This window comes from Chiloscyllium punctatum, chromosome 46 (genome assembly GCF_047496795.1).
Source record: "Chiloscyllium punctatum isolate Juve2018m chromosome 46, sChiPun1.3, whole genome shotgun sequence".
In the NCBI taxonomy this organism is placed as follows: Eukaryota; Metazoa; Chordata; class Chondrichthyes; order Orectolobiformes; family Hemiscylliidae; genus Chiloscyllium; species Chiloscyllium punctatum.
The window spans coordinates 51,223,542-51,239,198 of NC_092784.1; the positions used below are offsets into that span (position 1 = coordinate 51,223,542).

Here is a 15,657-nt window from a genome sequence, read left to right on the forward strand (position 1 = left end):
GAGAGAGTAACAGAAAAACGATGAGTGGGACTAAAAGAGGGAAAAAATTCAGGGAAAGAGAGAATTGATAAAGGGGGCGCGCTGGCAAAGGAGTCTGAGATTTGAACAATGGGAGAAACATCAGCTGGAGTAAAGAGAGGAAAAAGCAAGGAGTATAATGAATGCGAAAAAAAGATAGGAGACACAAGGAGGCTAACATTTAATTTATTAGAAATCAGCTTAATTCTAATTAAACTTTAAATGGTCAGTCATTCCTGGCACAGTTTAATTAATGAACCATATTCTGTATTGAGCGTTGAGTGCTCTGTGATCTCATTGGAGTGTTTTAAACTCAAAGTGAAATCAGATTTAACGAGCATTGATTAAAGTTATTGCGCTGAACCCCCACCACCGCCCCCCGCCCCCCCCCCCGCCCCCCCCCCCCCCACCACCACCCCGCAACCCATTCATCTCTTTTTCACCGGGTTTATGACAACGATTAAAGAGGGATGTGATTGTATTTTTTTATTATTTCTGAGCCTGGTTAGACCGATTCCAGGACTGTGTGTGTTTGTATGTGTGTGAGTGTGCTTGCGTCTATGTGTGTGTATGTATGTTGTATGCGTTTGTGTGTTTGTGTGCATGTGTATGTGTATGTTGTATGCGTTTGTGTGTGTGCGTGTGTGTGCGCGTGTATGCGTGTGTGTTTGTGTGCGTGTGTGTGTGTGTGTGTCTGTATGGGTGCATCTCCTTCCCATCCTTCACCCTTCAAAACATCCCTCTAAAACTAAGGGAGGATCACTTGGACAAAGTCTGAAGGACTGAAAAGGCAGAAAATCCAATAGCATGAAAAGCGTAGCACCACTAGAGAGGCCATCGTAGATAGCAGGCCATTTTCCACTATAGGTTTACAGCAGAGATACAAACTGAATCCAGTGAACTGATACGTAGAGTGTGAGAAGGTTTCAGCTCAGAGATATGGCATTGGGTGTGTCCGTCGTGATAGGGGCTACTTATTCACCTCTTGGTCAGGCTCCCTGTAGGCTATACCAATTCAAGTTCAGATTCAAATATCTTCAAGCATAGTCCTTCATAATAATGATCTCTTCTGGTAATGGCTCAGGGTTCTAAATGATAGCGTAGCTACCATTATTGTTTGTATATGCAGGTGTATAAGATCCGGATACGTAGCAGCATTTCACTGTCATACCTGGAAATCATGAAACGAAAACACTGCTGGAGAAACTCAGCAGGTTTGGCAGCATCTGTGGAGAGACAAAGCAGAGATAATGTTTCAGGTCCAGTGACCCTTGGTCAGAGGAGAAATCATGATTGGGGGAATGGAATTGTGGTCCGGGACACAAAAGGTAACATTTGACTAAATTGAAAGAATGGAAAGTGTGCAGAGACCGAGTTTTCACAAATAATGGTTATTGTAAGATGATGAACTAGTGGGCTTGGTGAATGATTAGTGGTGATGGGAGCCTGTGTAAGGTTAATTAAAATAAAATAAGGTTCAGTTATGCTAGTTCTACATTTGAATGTTGCGATATTGAGCGCGTTCGAACAGGGACTAACTGTGGAAAGAGATTGGTCAGGAATGGAGTAATTTTAAGACAAAAACGTATTGAGGAATGAATTCTTTTAGAATTTCCATCCGAACTAAATTAGTGTCCAATTTCTCTCCAACTGCAAACAATCCTTCTCATCCTTACACCTCCCGTGAGTGTTCTGTGGTGAGGGAAAATGTCGTTTTCAGGCAGAAGGAGAATAAAATGGGTCAGGGTTGGAATAAAATGTATTATTCCTGATAATTCAGAATTAAACTGAGCAGTTCAGTCAACCGGGAGAGGAGCTTTCCTACACAGAGTCACAAGGTTCTGAGGGGCAGTCTAACTAAGAATGATGCCTTTCTTTGTCTCTCAGTGTGTTTGCTTATATGTAATTAATTCTATCGCGAAGTAACCCATTTGTTTCTTGCATATATAAATCTGTGAGGTTTTATTGCTCCACTATTCTTCCATACTGCCCTTTTTCTTGATTGTCCACTTTCTGTTGTTCACTCCTGGGATAATAGCCCTTACATCCACAGCGAATCAGTCCTGGACTGCCGCCATTTTCCAGTAGGCTCCTCCGGCTCTGAATTCCCGTCTCGTTGCCGTCCTTCTCAAATCCCAGAGTCTAAGCAAGGTTAGGGTGCAGAAAGAGCACCATCAGAGCACCACCAGCTCACTAAACGAGCATCATTACCTCATGCCAATCCCCTGAATTTATATTCCTCCAAACTCATTATCTCTATCCAAATGACCATCCAATGACCCAATTGAACGCCTCAATTGTACCTGCCTCCACTTCACTTCCAGCCACTCCACACCCTAACTAATAGCTGTGTTCTTCTGCAAATCACTTTCCAATCCACGCCCTCTCATTCACGTTCGTTTTACCAGCTAGGAAGAATTTCTCCCCCTCCACTGTGTGCTCTATCACATCTCTTCCTCACTCTCCAAAGTGTACAGTCCTGATTTCCTCCACCCACTCTCATCAATGGAGCACAAAACTGAATTATAAACTCCTGACTGTGCAGTTTCCAGCGCGTTTTGATTGTGAGAGCGTTAAGCAAGTGACTTTGACAGAAGGGCGTTGGTGAGACTACCAGAGCGTAGGCACCGGAGCTCCACTTATGTTTTCGGGTTGCTGATTATCCTTTCTTTTTAACGCGTCAATAATGGAGGGGGGGGAGGGCGGTTTAGGATTAGCCCTTAGTTGAAAGAGTGAGCAGAGTCCTAGCGAATATGAAATCATCATTAATTAATTCAAGAAGGGATTCCTGGAGGAAGTTCGAAGTCTTGAGAGGTCAGAACATGAAACTTAAGGCAAATCATTTGGACACCTTTAGGAAAAGAATGGCAAATGTGGGTCACATACAGACTGAGAGGACGTAGGGTGGGTGGAGGATGGTGTGGGACAGATGGACCAAATGTCGAAGTTCACTCTCCATGCTGAGTTACTGCTCCTGCATGGGTAGGCCCACACAAATAAATCGTGCCAGACCCACAGGATGCCTAACACAAGAACTGATGAAGGAGCAATGCTCTGAAAGCTAGTGTGCTTCCAATTAAACCTGTTGGACTATAACCTGGTGTTGTGAGATTTTTAACCTTTAACACAAGAACTGTGTGCTTCACGGGAGTTAACACTGTCTGAATGGACATAACTTGCATTATGGAAGAGCTTGACTTTACCAGGGGTATTCAAGCTTGGAGACAACCCCCTAGGGGGTTTTTAAAATTTTATTCATTCACGGGATGAGGGCGTCACTGGCTGGGCCAGCATTTATTGCCCCATCCCTAATTGCCCAGAGGGCAGTTAAGAGTCAACTATAAAAACAGAAGTCGCTGGAAAAGCTCAGCAGGTTTGGCAGCACCTGTGAAGAGAAATCAGAGCTAATCTTTTGGGTCTGGTGACCCTTCCTCAGAACTGAGTCTCAGAACTGCATGCAACCATGTAGAACTCTGAGCTCAAAAACTGCATAAATTCATGTAAAACTCCGTTATCTCACTTTTTAGATTAGAATCAATCTAAACATCAGGTCATAGACAGAGACCACAGGGGCCCAACACCTTCAACATATTGTCTAGCTATCACCATTGTTAACAGCTAACCCGAGAATGCAACTTTTTAAAAAAAAGATTTTGTGATTTACACATGAAAGAAGTGAAACATTCACGGTATTCTAACAGATGAAAGGCTTAACAGACAATCAAATTTTCAAAGTATAATTTCAGTTATATCACACTAAATTTTTGCGATAAATTCTGTGTGTTAGGATTGAGCCCTCCACTACCACCTGATGAAGGAGCAGCGCTCCGAAAGCTAGTGTGCTTCCAGTTAAACCTGTTGGACTATAACCTAGTGTTGTGTGAGTTTTAACTTTGTACACCCCAGTCCAACACCGGCATCTCCAAATCAGTTTAAGGGTGGCAGTTTCATTCCCTAAAGGACATTACTGAACCAGGTGGGGTACCTTATTTCCAGTTTTTTAAAAAAAGTTGGATTCAAATTCCACCATCATGGGATTTGAACCAGGGATTCCCAGAACATTATCTGAATTGCTGGATTAATAGTCTATCAAGAATACCACTAGACCATTACCACATAAGCTAACACCTGCGCCTCCCATTAATGTAACCTTCTATTTTTCTCTCTTTTATCCATCAAAAATCCCCTTACACCTCTCTCTGTGGGTGGTGAGTTCAACAGTCTGCACCCCTCCCTGAGGTTATCGAGCGTCCCCCCCTCAGGATCCCCTTGTTTCGGACCAAAGCCTCTTTTGGTTTCTTTGTTTTGGAGACTTTTGTTGGATCATCCCTCAGCCTTCATATCGAACTCATTACACTCCCGAGCGAAATTGGGCAATTCACATTTCACTCCCTGTGTTTCTTTGCCCTCCCCCCCCCTCCCTTTGTAAAGTCATGGAACGCTTGCCAGAAAGTTTCATTTACAACTTTGGGCCTGGGATTCGCGGCTTGGAACTAGTCCCCGATTTCGTGGAAGCTGATCTTTCTGTACATGGAATCCGCTCCGAGGGCGGCTCTCAGTAAATCACTTTTGAAGTTTGTTTTGAGCTTGCAGATGTGGGAGCTTGTATATGGGTTATCAAGGGAACGTCTCTGCTCCTTTCATCTCCTCCTGAAAGGTTTCAAACTCCCTCACATGCACACTGAGGCATTGTGTCACGTCAGCTGACATTTTGGGCACAGCAGGATCCCACAAAAGGGCAATGGGTTGTTTGGACAGTTGGTGCCCCTAATGTTGGCCCCGGCACTGGAAGAGCTTGCCAGTTCCCCCTAATGTGAATGCCCCTCTGTGTTATTGGGTAGAGGTGGGTACCTGCCCTGTGCTAGACAGTCCAGCAATGTCACACATTTAAAAAAAGGGAGGGGGAAGAAATTGAGAAACATAGACCCCCCCCATAGTGTGGGCTGACCCTCTGAACAGCATCCCACACAGATTCCCCCAATCCTTTCCCAGTGAACCTGCATTCCTCATGGTTAACCCAACCAGCCTGCACACTGTGGGACGATTTCCCACAGCCAATCCACCTGACCTGCACATCTTTGGAAGGAAACTCACACAGACTTAGGGAAAGGTGCAAACTCCACAAGGCTGGCATTGAACCCAGGACCCTGGCGCTGTGAAGCAACAGTACTAACTGCTGAGCCACCATGCCTCAACATCCCAGTCATGACCCCAAGATATAATATGGGAGAGGCGGACATCAAAGCATCATTCTGTAGCTTAAACACTTCAATGCAGAAAATCACTCCAAACACACCAATGATGCAGTAGAATAGATTCATAAAATCCCTGCAGCCCAACAAGTCCACACCAACCCTCTGAAAAGAATCCCACCCAGACCCATTCCTCTACACTATTAATCTACAATTACCCCTGACTAATGCACCTAACCTACACATCCTTGAACACCGCAGGTAATTTAGCATGGCCAATTCACCCTAACCTACATATCAGTGGACTGTGGAAGGAAACCCATACAGACACAGGGAGAATGTATACACACCACACAAACAGTCACCTAAGGCTGGAATCGAACCCGGGTCCCTGGTACTGTGAGGTAGCAGTGCTAACCACTGAGCCATGGCACCTTTAATGGTGGTTCCAATCACCTGCTTGGCTGCATGGAAAAGATCCAAATGACAGCGTTGAGACGAGGGTACTCACACTGGGCTCCTGCCCAATATTTGTCCCTCAATCCTCCAAGTGCAATGCTACGGGGGGGGCTGGAAAATGGGAAAATGTGTAGAACATGCTGGAACTGTGCGGCAGGCCAGCCAGCATCTGTGGAGACCAATAGAGTCGACATGTTTAGGTCAATGTTCTTTAATTAGCGCAAAAAGAAATCCGATTAGCTGGGCTGTTATCACGTGGCTGGTTGAGGGAGTTTGCCGTGTGTAAATTCGCTGCCACGTTTCCTACATTACATTTCACAGAACAATACACCACTCGCTGCAAAAGGTGGCCAAGGGTTCTGAAGGGTGCAATACAAATGCAAGTCTTTCGTTTGTCTACTGGCAGAGTTTGTCCTAACAGTGCCATTTGGCTCAATTGAGACAGGAAGAGAGTTAAAGAGTAAAAATGGTCTAATTTCTAAGTATAAAGCCACGCTCCTATCTATAAGTCCATGGGTGTGCAATTGAGGCTGACCCTCCAGTACAGTGCTGAGATGTTGTGAACAGTGTTAAGTAAATACAAGTCAGCATTTTTCCTTCCTGTGTTGATTTGGCAATCATTGTGCTGTTTTCTTTTGAGTGACCATAAGATATTCATATCAGTTATTCCAAGGAAGATATAAATATTCATTGTAGGTCTGGCATGCTGGAAGTTAAAGTGTCAGCATTTCATAGAATCGCTACAGTGTGGAAGCAGGCCATTCAGCCCACACTGACCCTCCCTGTAACACTGCATTTTCTGTGGCTAATCCACCTAGCCTGCACACCTTTGCATTATGGGAGGAAACCAACACAGACACGGGGAGAACGTGCAAACTCCACACAGACAGTCACCCGAGGTGGGAACCAAACCTGGGTCCCTGGTGCTAGGAGGCAACAGTGCTAACCACTGAGCCACCCAGGACCATTGCAGTGTTTTGGGGGGTGGAGGGGGGTCTCAAGGAGCAATGTTTAAAGTGTATTCGGTCAGTAGGTGTGGGCCGGGCCAGCGCGAATCTGTAACTGCCCCAGAGGAGGTGGTAATACTGTTGTAGTTCCTGTGGTGTAGGGGCACGTGTTAGGGAGGGTGTTCCAGGAATTTGTCCCAGTGAAGTAGTGGCGACGTATTTCCAAGTCAGGATGGTGAGTGCCTCAGGGGGGAGCTCAAAGAGGGTGGTGTTCCCAATTATCTGCTGCCCTTGTCCTTCTAGATGGGTTTGGAAAGGTGTGGTGATTGTATTGAGGTCAGCCAACTGGACATGGTAGAACCTGAGTTCCCTGATTGGGGCTGTTAACCTGGTCCAACCAGGGAGCCCTGGCTGACCAATAAGAGGGCAAGTATCAGAGGTAATGACGCTCTGATAGCTGACTCTGAAGGAGGCAGTACTAAAGTCAAAGACTGTCCACGTGTACTTAAAGGGTGACTTGGTGACATGATACCAGCAGTTATTTCAGAAGGTGCTGTCAAAGGAGCCTTGAGGATGTGTTGCAGTGTATCTTTTAAATAAATGCAGAAGAACTAGGAACAGGTGGAGGCCATTCAGCCCCTCGAGACTGCCTTACCATTTAGTATGATCATGGTTGATCTCATCTTGGTCTCAAATCCACTTCCCTGCCCGCTCCCCATAACCAATTAAAAGTCTACTTCCTCCTTACATTTACTTAATCTTCTGACAGCTACCACACCCTGGAGGAGTGAATTCCTGACCCTTTGAGATATACGTGATTTCTCCTCATCTCTGTTTTGAATCTTATCCTGAAACTGTGACCTCTCGCTCTAGAGCACCTCCACACGTAGAAATGCTCTCTCTGCCTCTATCTTGTCAATCCCCCTTCAGCGTCTTTTTGACCTGCAATTGTTGGGTGCCCGCGAGCGGAGGAGGGGAGTCAGGAGGTGAGTTACTCACCACAGCATTCCCAGCCTCTGACCTGCTCTTCCAGCCACAGTGTTTATATGGCTGGTTCAAAGCAATCCAAGCTCCCAACATAACATGTCGATCCACATCCGACTCAGAACAACTGAATGATCACGCCATCACAGACAGTGGGGGCATTTACATGAATCACCCTCTCCACTCCACGCAACTGACTGCATAGATTCCTATCTTTAGGAATGTGAAGTTTCATCTGGATTGTTTATGGAGCACACTTGGCTTGTTACCTTGCCCAAAATATCAAAGTTCACTGCTGTTTGTTTATACTATAACGAGTCAGTTCTCAACTCAACCATGTCCGTAACTATAGGGAAGGGGGCGATACCTAAAACGGACCATTTTGTGGAGCACGTTTTCGTTTTGCAGCCGTTCGAACTGCCCAGTCTCGGATTCAAACCCACCCTTCAACCCCAGGGCATCAATGCAGACTTCACCAGTTTCTTCATTTCTCCTCCCCCCCACCTTACCCCAGTCCCAACCTTCCAGCTCAACACCATCCTCATGATCTGTCCCACCTGTCAATCTTCCATCCCACCTATCCACTCCACCCTCCCCTCCGACCGATCACCTTTACCCCTTCCTCCATCCACCTATTGCACTCTCAACTACCTTGTCCCCCAGCTCCACCCCCCTCCCATTTATCTCTCCACCCCCCCAAGGCTTCCAGCCTCATTCCTGATAAAAGGCTCCTGAAACATCGATTTTCCTGTTGCCAGGATGCTGCCTGACCTGCTGTGCTTTTCCAGCACCACTCTAATCTTGATCCATGGGAACTACAGCCTTTTGGTCTCTTCTCTCTTTCTCTCTCTCTCTTTCTTCTTGATAGTTTCCATACAAAGCTCAGACGTAGGCCATTCAGCCCCTTGAGTCAAGATTAGAATGATGCTGGAAAGCACTGCAGGTTAGGCAGCATCCGAGGAGCAGGAAAATCGACAAAATAGCCCGGTATCAGGAATCTGCCCCTTGAGTCTGCCTTAGTCCTTTAATAAGATCATCAGTGACACCACAATAGCCTCAAACCCACACTTTCCCTCCATCACCTTTACCCCTTGTTTATTGAGAATCAAATACCTCTGCCTTCAAAATCATCAAAGGACCTGCTTCCACCAACTGCTCAAGAAAAGGCTTCCAAAGCTTTCCAACCCAGTGAAATAAAAATTCACATCATCACTGTTTTAAATGAGCAACCCCCTTATTTTGAAACATTGCTCCCAAGTTCCAGATTATTCCACAAGAGGAAATGTCCTTGCCCACATCCAAACCGCTCAGCGTCACATAAGTCACAGTCAAGTCATCTCTTACTTTCCTAAACTCCAGCGGATATAAGCCGAGCTAACCTTTTCAAGTGTGAACCCCTCAGCTCTCATTGCCAGTTGAGAGATGGGCCTGATGTGAGGGAGATCCACATCACACTAAATTCTACACTCGCTGTCTGGTAGGTCATTCATAGAGCCACATCAAGACAGAATGATCCGGAAGCTAAGCTCAGCGCAACGATCTCCTAATGCAGCAGTCATAGGAGGAAGAAATTTCTATTCCTCTTGCCTTATTGCAATCTTGCAGCATTCCAAAAAGCACTTGCCAATCAGTTAAAGCACATGTCCCTGTTGTAGAGTAGAATAGTGGGGAAGCAGGCTGTTCAGCCCATCGAGTCCACACCAACCCTTCGATGAGCATCCCACCCAGCCTCACCCACAACCCTGCACTTACCATGACCAACCTATACATCCCTGGATATCTTAGAGTAGCAGATCCACCCTAACCTGCTCACCTTTGGATCTACATGAGGAGAACATGTAGGCAGTCATCCGAGGGTGGGATTGAAGCCAGGTCGCTGGCGCTGTAAGGCAGCAGTGCTAACCACTGAGCCACTGTGCTGCCCTAGTGTAGGTAAGGTAGCAGCCAATTTGAATGCATGAACAGCAGTGCCATAAATTAAACCACTTCAACAATGCTGGTTGAAGAGTAAAAATTCTCCAGGACTGCTGTTGAAAGATGCTGTATGCCGTGCTTTGAAGTTTATTCTCACTCTCCTGGGTCGCTAAGCTTTCTCAAAAGAAATGCCTATTCTGCATATCAGTTTGAAATTTAAATTAGGATTTCAGAACGCCAGTCTGCACAAAGGATTAATGTGAATTTTGCAGCAAAGCAGAATTGTATCTGCTAATTATCCATTAATGCAAGATTATCCCCTTCATTTGGCATTAATTTATATAGAAATTTGACCAAAACTCATTGTAGTGGACATTAACCTGTAATTGGACTGGACCCTTCAGCATGGAGCGTTTATAATGGACGAGAGAAATCTCGTTAGTGTAGCATCATTTAATTATTTTGATTATAGAGGATTAAAAGGAATGCATCACTGTTCTGAAACATAATCAGCAAATTTCGGAAGAAAAGGGCTGGAGAGATTTCGGGTATCTGTCCCGCACAATAGCTTGCAAATTGTAAATGGACTTATTACTGGAGGTTTCATCATACAATTTTTTAACCTCTTGACTTTGTTTTTCTCGTTATTCTTTCACATCTTCAATATTTTTAAAACAAATGCTTTTTAACGAAAGTAGAAGTTTAAAAAAAACATTTTACCTGTGACCTCCGACCCTCACGGTTGGCTGCCTGACAACCAGTGACCAGGAGGCGGCCATTTTCTGGGCGACGGAGCCGATATCGATGGGTGTGAAAGTACAACCCCACAAAGACGGTGAGGAATTGTGAACGATGATCGCCTCCCAACACTGTAATCATTAGTCAAAATCGTACCAGATGTATTAGTCAAAAGGAAAGTCAACATGGCAAGAGATACTAAACACAGTGGCCAAAATTTGCAGTGCGGGGGCTGAGATCTACTAGAGTTGAGCAAAGCATGAAGTGATCCCTTTGAAGCCTGTAAGACCCTGAGGGGATTTGGCTGAGAGGATATTTCCCCTCGTGACAGAGTCTAGATCTGAGAGGCACACACCAATTACAGTGATCACAGAACACAGCCCAGTTCATCACGTAAGCCAACCTGCCATCCATTGACTCCATTTTTGCTTCCTAGTGCCTCGGGAAGGCAGCCAACATCATCATCAAAGACCCCTCACAGCCCCCTCCTCTGCTCCCCCACCCCCCCCAACCACCGGTTATACTCTCTTCCAGCCTTTTACACTGAGCAAAAGATATAGAAACTTAAACACATTTACCAACAGATTCAAGAGCAGCTTCTTCCCCGCTGTGTTAGACTTCTGAACGTCGATCTCGCATTTTGTGCACCTTCTCCACAGCCGTAACAGTGTATTCCTTGCTCTGTTCTATTATCCCAACAACACTTTGTATGGTATGATCTGCCTCTTACTGCACGCAAAACAAAACTTTTCACTGCACATGTGACAATAATAAATCAAATCGGATTAAAAATGAGGGATCGCCCATTTAGGTTGGGAACGTGGAGAAATTGCTCCTTTCAGAGTCTGCGATGCCTCTGCCTCAGGGAGAGGAGAGATTGGGGTCGCGGAATATATCCCATGTTGGTCAACAAGTTATGGTTGGAAAACAGAGTTAAGGCCACAATCAGATCTTACTAAACAGGTTCAAAGGGCTGAAATTTTTTTTCCTCTATATTTATTCACGAAATTTATTGGATTAGGCCAGCATTTATTGCCCATGGACAGGTTCAGAGCCAACCACACTGCTAGAGTCACATGCCAGCCAGACCAACGAAGGGTGACAGTTTCCTGGGCATTAGCAAACCAGATGGGTTTTTTCCCCCAATAATCAATTCATAGTCAACATTAGATACTTGATTCCAGATATTTATTGAATTCATTTTCTACCATAAGCAGGATTTGAACCAGGATCTGCACAACGCTACCTGCATTACCAAAATCCAGTGATAATACAGTTAGGCCATCACCTCCCCTCTAGCGACTGACTCCTGCTCCCTATTCATACATCACTCAGCAGCCAGGAGCTGTACAAAGGCTCCTGTAGCTGACCCATCCATCTCCTCCAGCAATCTGAAGCTACGGGATGCTGAGGTTTGACCAGTCCTCTCTGCCATGCAAATGTGAGTGTTCACTTCCATAGCCTTCTCCCAGATTGTTATTTTTATGGGTCGCGTTAATTGGAGGTTGTCCGAGAGGGCAGTGGGATCTGAAACCAACGTTCGAAAGGGAGTTAGATAAACATATTACTAAGTGAGAAAGAAATAAGAGGCTAGAAGTGAAAGCAAGGTAAGGGAGGTCCTCCCCATTGTTTTAGCCGCATGTAAATGGAGCAGATAATAAAGTCAGACAACACAGAAACAGACGCTATGGTCCAATGCTGAGCATAATCCCAAACTAGACTAGTCCCACCTCCCTGCTCCGAGCCCATAACCCTCCAAACCTTTCCTATTCATGTATCCATCCAAATGTCTTTTAATTGTACCTGTATCCATCCCTTCCTCAGGAAGTTCACTCCACATGTGACCCACCCTCTGTGAGAAAAATCTGTCCCTCGAGCCTTTTTTAAATCTCTCGCCTCTCACCTTAAAAAAAGTGTGCCCCCTAGTCTTGAAAATTCCCCCATCCTAGGGAAAAGGCAACAGCCATCAACTCTATCCATACCCCTCATTATTTTATAAACTTCTATCAGGTCACCAGCTGATTTAATTCCTGGGATCTTGCTGTGTACAAAGAGGTTGCTGCACTCGCCTGCGATCAACCACGGCTATGCTTCCAGAATGAAAAGGAAATTCGATTTTGAGGCGTCCCGTGGTCCTGCAAGGCGCTTTGCAAATGCAGAAATCATTGGGGAAAACCCAGCAGGTGGGTGCAGACAGGGAGAGGAGTCAGGATTACAGTAGTGCTGGAAAAGCACAGCAGGTCAGGGCCTTTGCCCGAAACGTCGATTTTCCTGCTCCTCGGATGTTCCAGCATCTGCAGTACCCACCCTGCGGACATTTCGGGTCTGGTGACCCCTTCCGCAGACAGCAGTCAACTCCACTCTCTCTCTCTCACTGTCCATGGATCCTGCTGAGATTTCCCCAGCAATTTCTGCTTCTGTTTCTGACTCCAAGCATCTGCAGTTCTTTGAGTTGCTTTTTCTTTAACTGCTATGTAAATGCAGTTCTTTTCTTTGTGAACTCTTGCCCGTACACACGGGCACTCTGGATGTATGGACCCTGGGCACAATCCCAGATTGGTAGCACTGTTGGATGTCTGGGCGAATGGTCACCCCCCCAATTCTTTGAGGTTTGATACAGACCATGATCCATCTCCACAGGGTGGACTCCCTGACACAGTGCTCAGCAACCAGATGGTATTATAAAAATTCTAATTATATAAAATTTTCCATTCGGACTGCTACAAGTGGAAGCAATTTTTACTGGAAGGCATTTTGTGTGTGTATGTGTGTGCATGCGTGTGCGTGTGTGTGCGTGCGTGTATGTGTGTGTGTTTGTGTGTCCGTGTGCGTATATGTATTTGTGTGTGTGTGTGTGTGTCTGTGCATCTGTATGTGCATGAGTGTGTATCTGTGTGTGTATGTGCAAGTGTGTGTATGTCTGTGTGTCTATGTGTGTGTGTCTGTGTGTGTGCATGTGTGTATGTGTGTCTGTGTGTGAGTGTGCGTGTATATGTGTGCGCGTGTGTATGTGTGTCTGTGCACGTGTATGTGTGTGTGTGTGTGTGCGTGTATGTGTGTGCGTGTGTATGTGCGTGTGTGTGTGTGCGCTCTTGTGTATGTGTGTGCGTGTGTGTGTGCGCTCATGTGTATGTGTGTGTGTTTGTGTGTGCGCGCACTTTGTCGATGCGTTAGTGCAGGGAATGGGAAAAGTAAAAAGTATTTTTGTGATCAGGAAATGCGAGTGTCAAGCCATTACAAGAAAACAGCTCAGACTCAGGAATGCAACAACAGCATCTGGGACCCACCCCGAAAATAATTGAAAAAAGCAGTGTTCCCAACTCCAGACATCAAGTCAATTGTCCTGGCAACTCCCTTTTGGGGCATCACCATGGGTGGTCTGCTAATGACACAATTCCAGTTTCCACTTCCCCCACCCCAGAACCAACCCCATTTAGCCAAAACATGGTCTGTCAAAGCTGGGGAGACGGGCAGAGATGTCAAGCAAAGCCACTCCACTGACATTAGTCCGCAGTTAATCGAAAGAATGAGAGGCAATCTACTGCAACATGCAAGATTCTGAATGGCTTCTTTCATAGTGTGGAGACTGAGAGGCAGGTTCCCCACCCAGTCTTCAACACGTGGGCATCGTTATAGAGTTGCACAGCACGGAAACAGACCCTTCGGTCCAACTCATCCATGCTGACCATAGAGTCAGAGGGATGTATAGCACAGAACAGACCCTTCGGTCCAACATGTCCATGCCGACGAGATATCCCAACCCAATCTAGTCCCACCTGCCAGCACCCGACCCATATCCCTCCAAACCCTTCCTATTCATATACCCATCCAAATGCCTTTTAAATGTCGCATTTGTATCAGCCTCCACCACTTCCTCTGACAGCTCATTCCATACACGCACCACCCTCTGTGTGAAAATGTTTCCCCTTAGGTCCCTTTTATATCTTTCCCCTCTCGCTCTAAACCTATGCCCTCTAGTTCTGGACTCCCTCACCCCAGGGAAAAGACCTTATCTATTTATCCTATCCATGCCCCTCATGATTTTATAAATCTCTATAATGTTGCCCATCAGCCTCTGATGCTTCAGGGAAAACAGCCCCAGCCTATTCAACCTCTCCCTATAGCTCAAATTCTCCAACCCTGGCAACATCCTTGCAAATCTTTTCTGAACCCTTTCAAGTTTCACTACAACCTTCTGATAGGAGGGAGACCAGAACTGCACACAATATTCCAACAGTGGCCTGACCAATGTCCTGTACAGCTGCAACATAACCTCCCAACTCCTGTACATAATACTCTGACCAATAAAGGAAAGCATACTAAACGCCTTCTTCACTATCCTATCTACCTGTGACTCCACTTTCAAGGAGCTACGAACCTGCACTTCAAGGTCCCTTTGTTCAGCAACACTCCCTAGGAGATGACACCAAGGGAGCAACACTCCCTTGGTGTCATCTGCAAACTTACTAACTATACCTTTTACGCTCACATCCAAATCATTTATATAAATAACGAAAAGTAATGGACCCAGCACCGATCCTTGTGGCACTCCACTGGTCACAGGCCTCCAGTCTGAAAAATAACCCTCCACCACCACCCTCTGTCTTCTACCTTTGAGCCAGTCCTGTATCCAAATGGCTAGTTTTCCCTGTATTTCATGAAATCTAACCTTGCTAATCAGTCTCTCAGGGGGAACAGATATCCTAAATTAATCTAGTCCCATTTGCCAGCACTCGGCCCATATCCCTCCAAACCCTTCTTATTCACATACCCATCCAGATGCCTTTTAAATGTTGCAATTGTACTAGCCTCCACCACGTCCTCTGGCAGCCCATTCCTGGGGTAAAGTAGCCAATCATTTAGCACTGAAGGGAGGCCATTTGTTCCATCGTGGTCCATGCTGGCTGACTTGAAGAGCTTCATCATCGTGCACAGCTTTATCTCAGTAGTCTTACAATTTGCCTTTTCTCTCTTGGCCGGCCTTTGGAATTCTCTACCCAGTCCTAGAATGAATTTGAGGCTGTGGTAAACAGGATTCTCAAGGATTGAAGCAATATGGGCGATGGGCAGGAGAGTGGGGTTGAAGCCCCCAATATCGGCCATGATTGGTGTTGAATTGTGGCATGGGCCTGACAGGCCAAATAGCCTACTCCAGCTCCTATTTCTCTGTCTGACAATACTTCCAGAGGGGTTCCTGTGAGGCAGAGGGTTAAAAGGAAAATCAATTTAGTCAGTGCGGTTGGCTGTATGAACAGGCGGCAAACATTAATTGGTAGTGTGTACATTGTTGCATGAGTGAAAAGGTAGGGTTTATTTGCACTTTAATGCTTTGTGAAGTTAAACTATCCAATCCCTTCCTCACCTTCAAACACTAGCCTCTGCTGTGTAGCACGCACAAAGCCAAG

The 15,657-nt window shown here is 45.8% G+C and overlaps 1 long non-coding RNA gene across 1 annotated transcript; it reads right to left on the bottom strand.

Moving 5' to 3' along the window:
- Window positions 1–450: 450 nt before the first annotated feature.
- On the bottom strand, window positions 451–15,436 carry LOC140467915 (uncharacterized). The gene is made up of 3 exons (XR_011955535.1): window positions 15,024–15,436; window positions 10,235–10,383; window positions 451–1,244 (listed from the first exon to the last, which is right to left on the bottom strand). It is a non-coding gene; the product is annotated as an uncharacterized lncRNA (long non-coding RNA).
- Window positions 15,437–15,657: the final 221 nt, after the last annotated feature.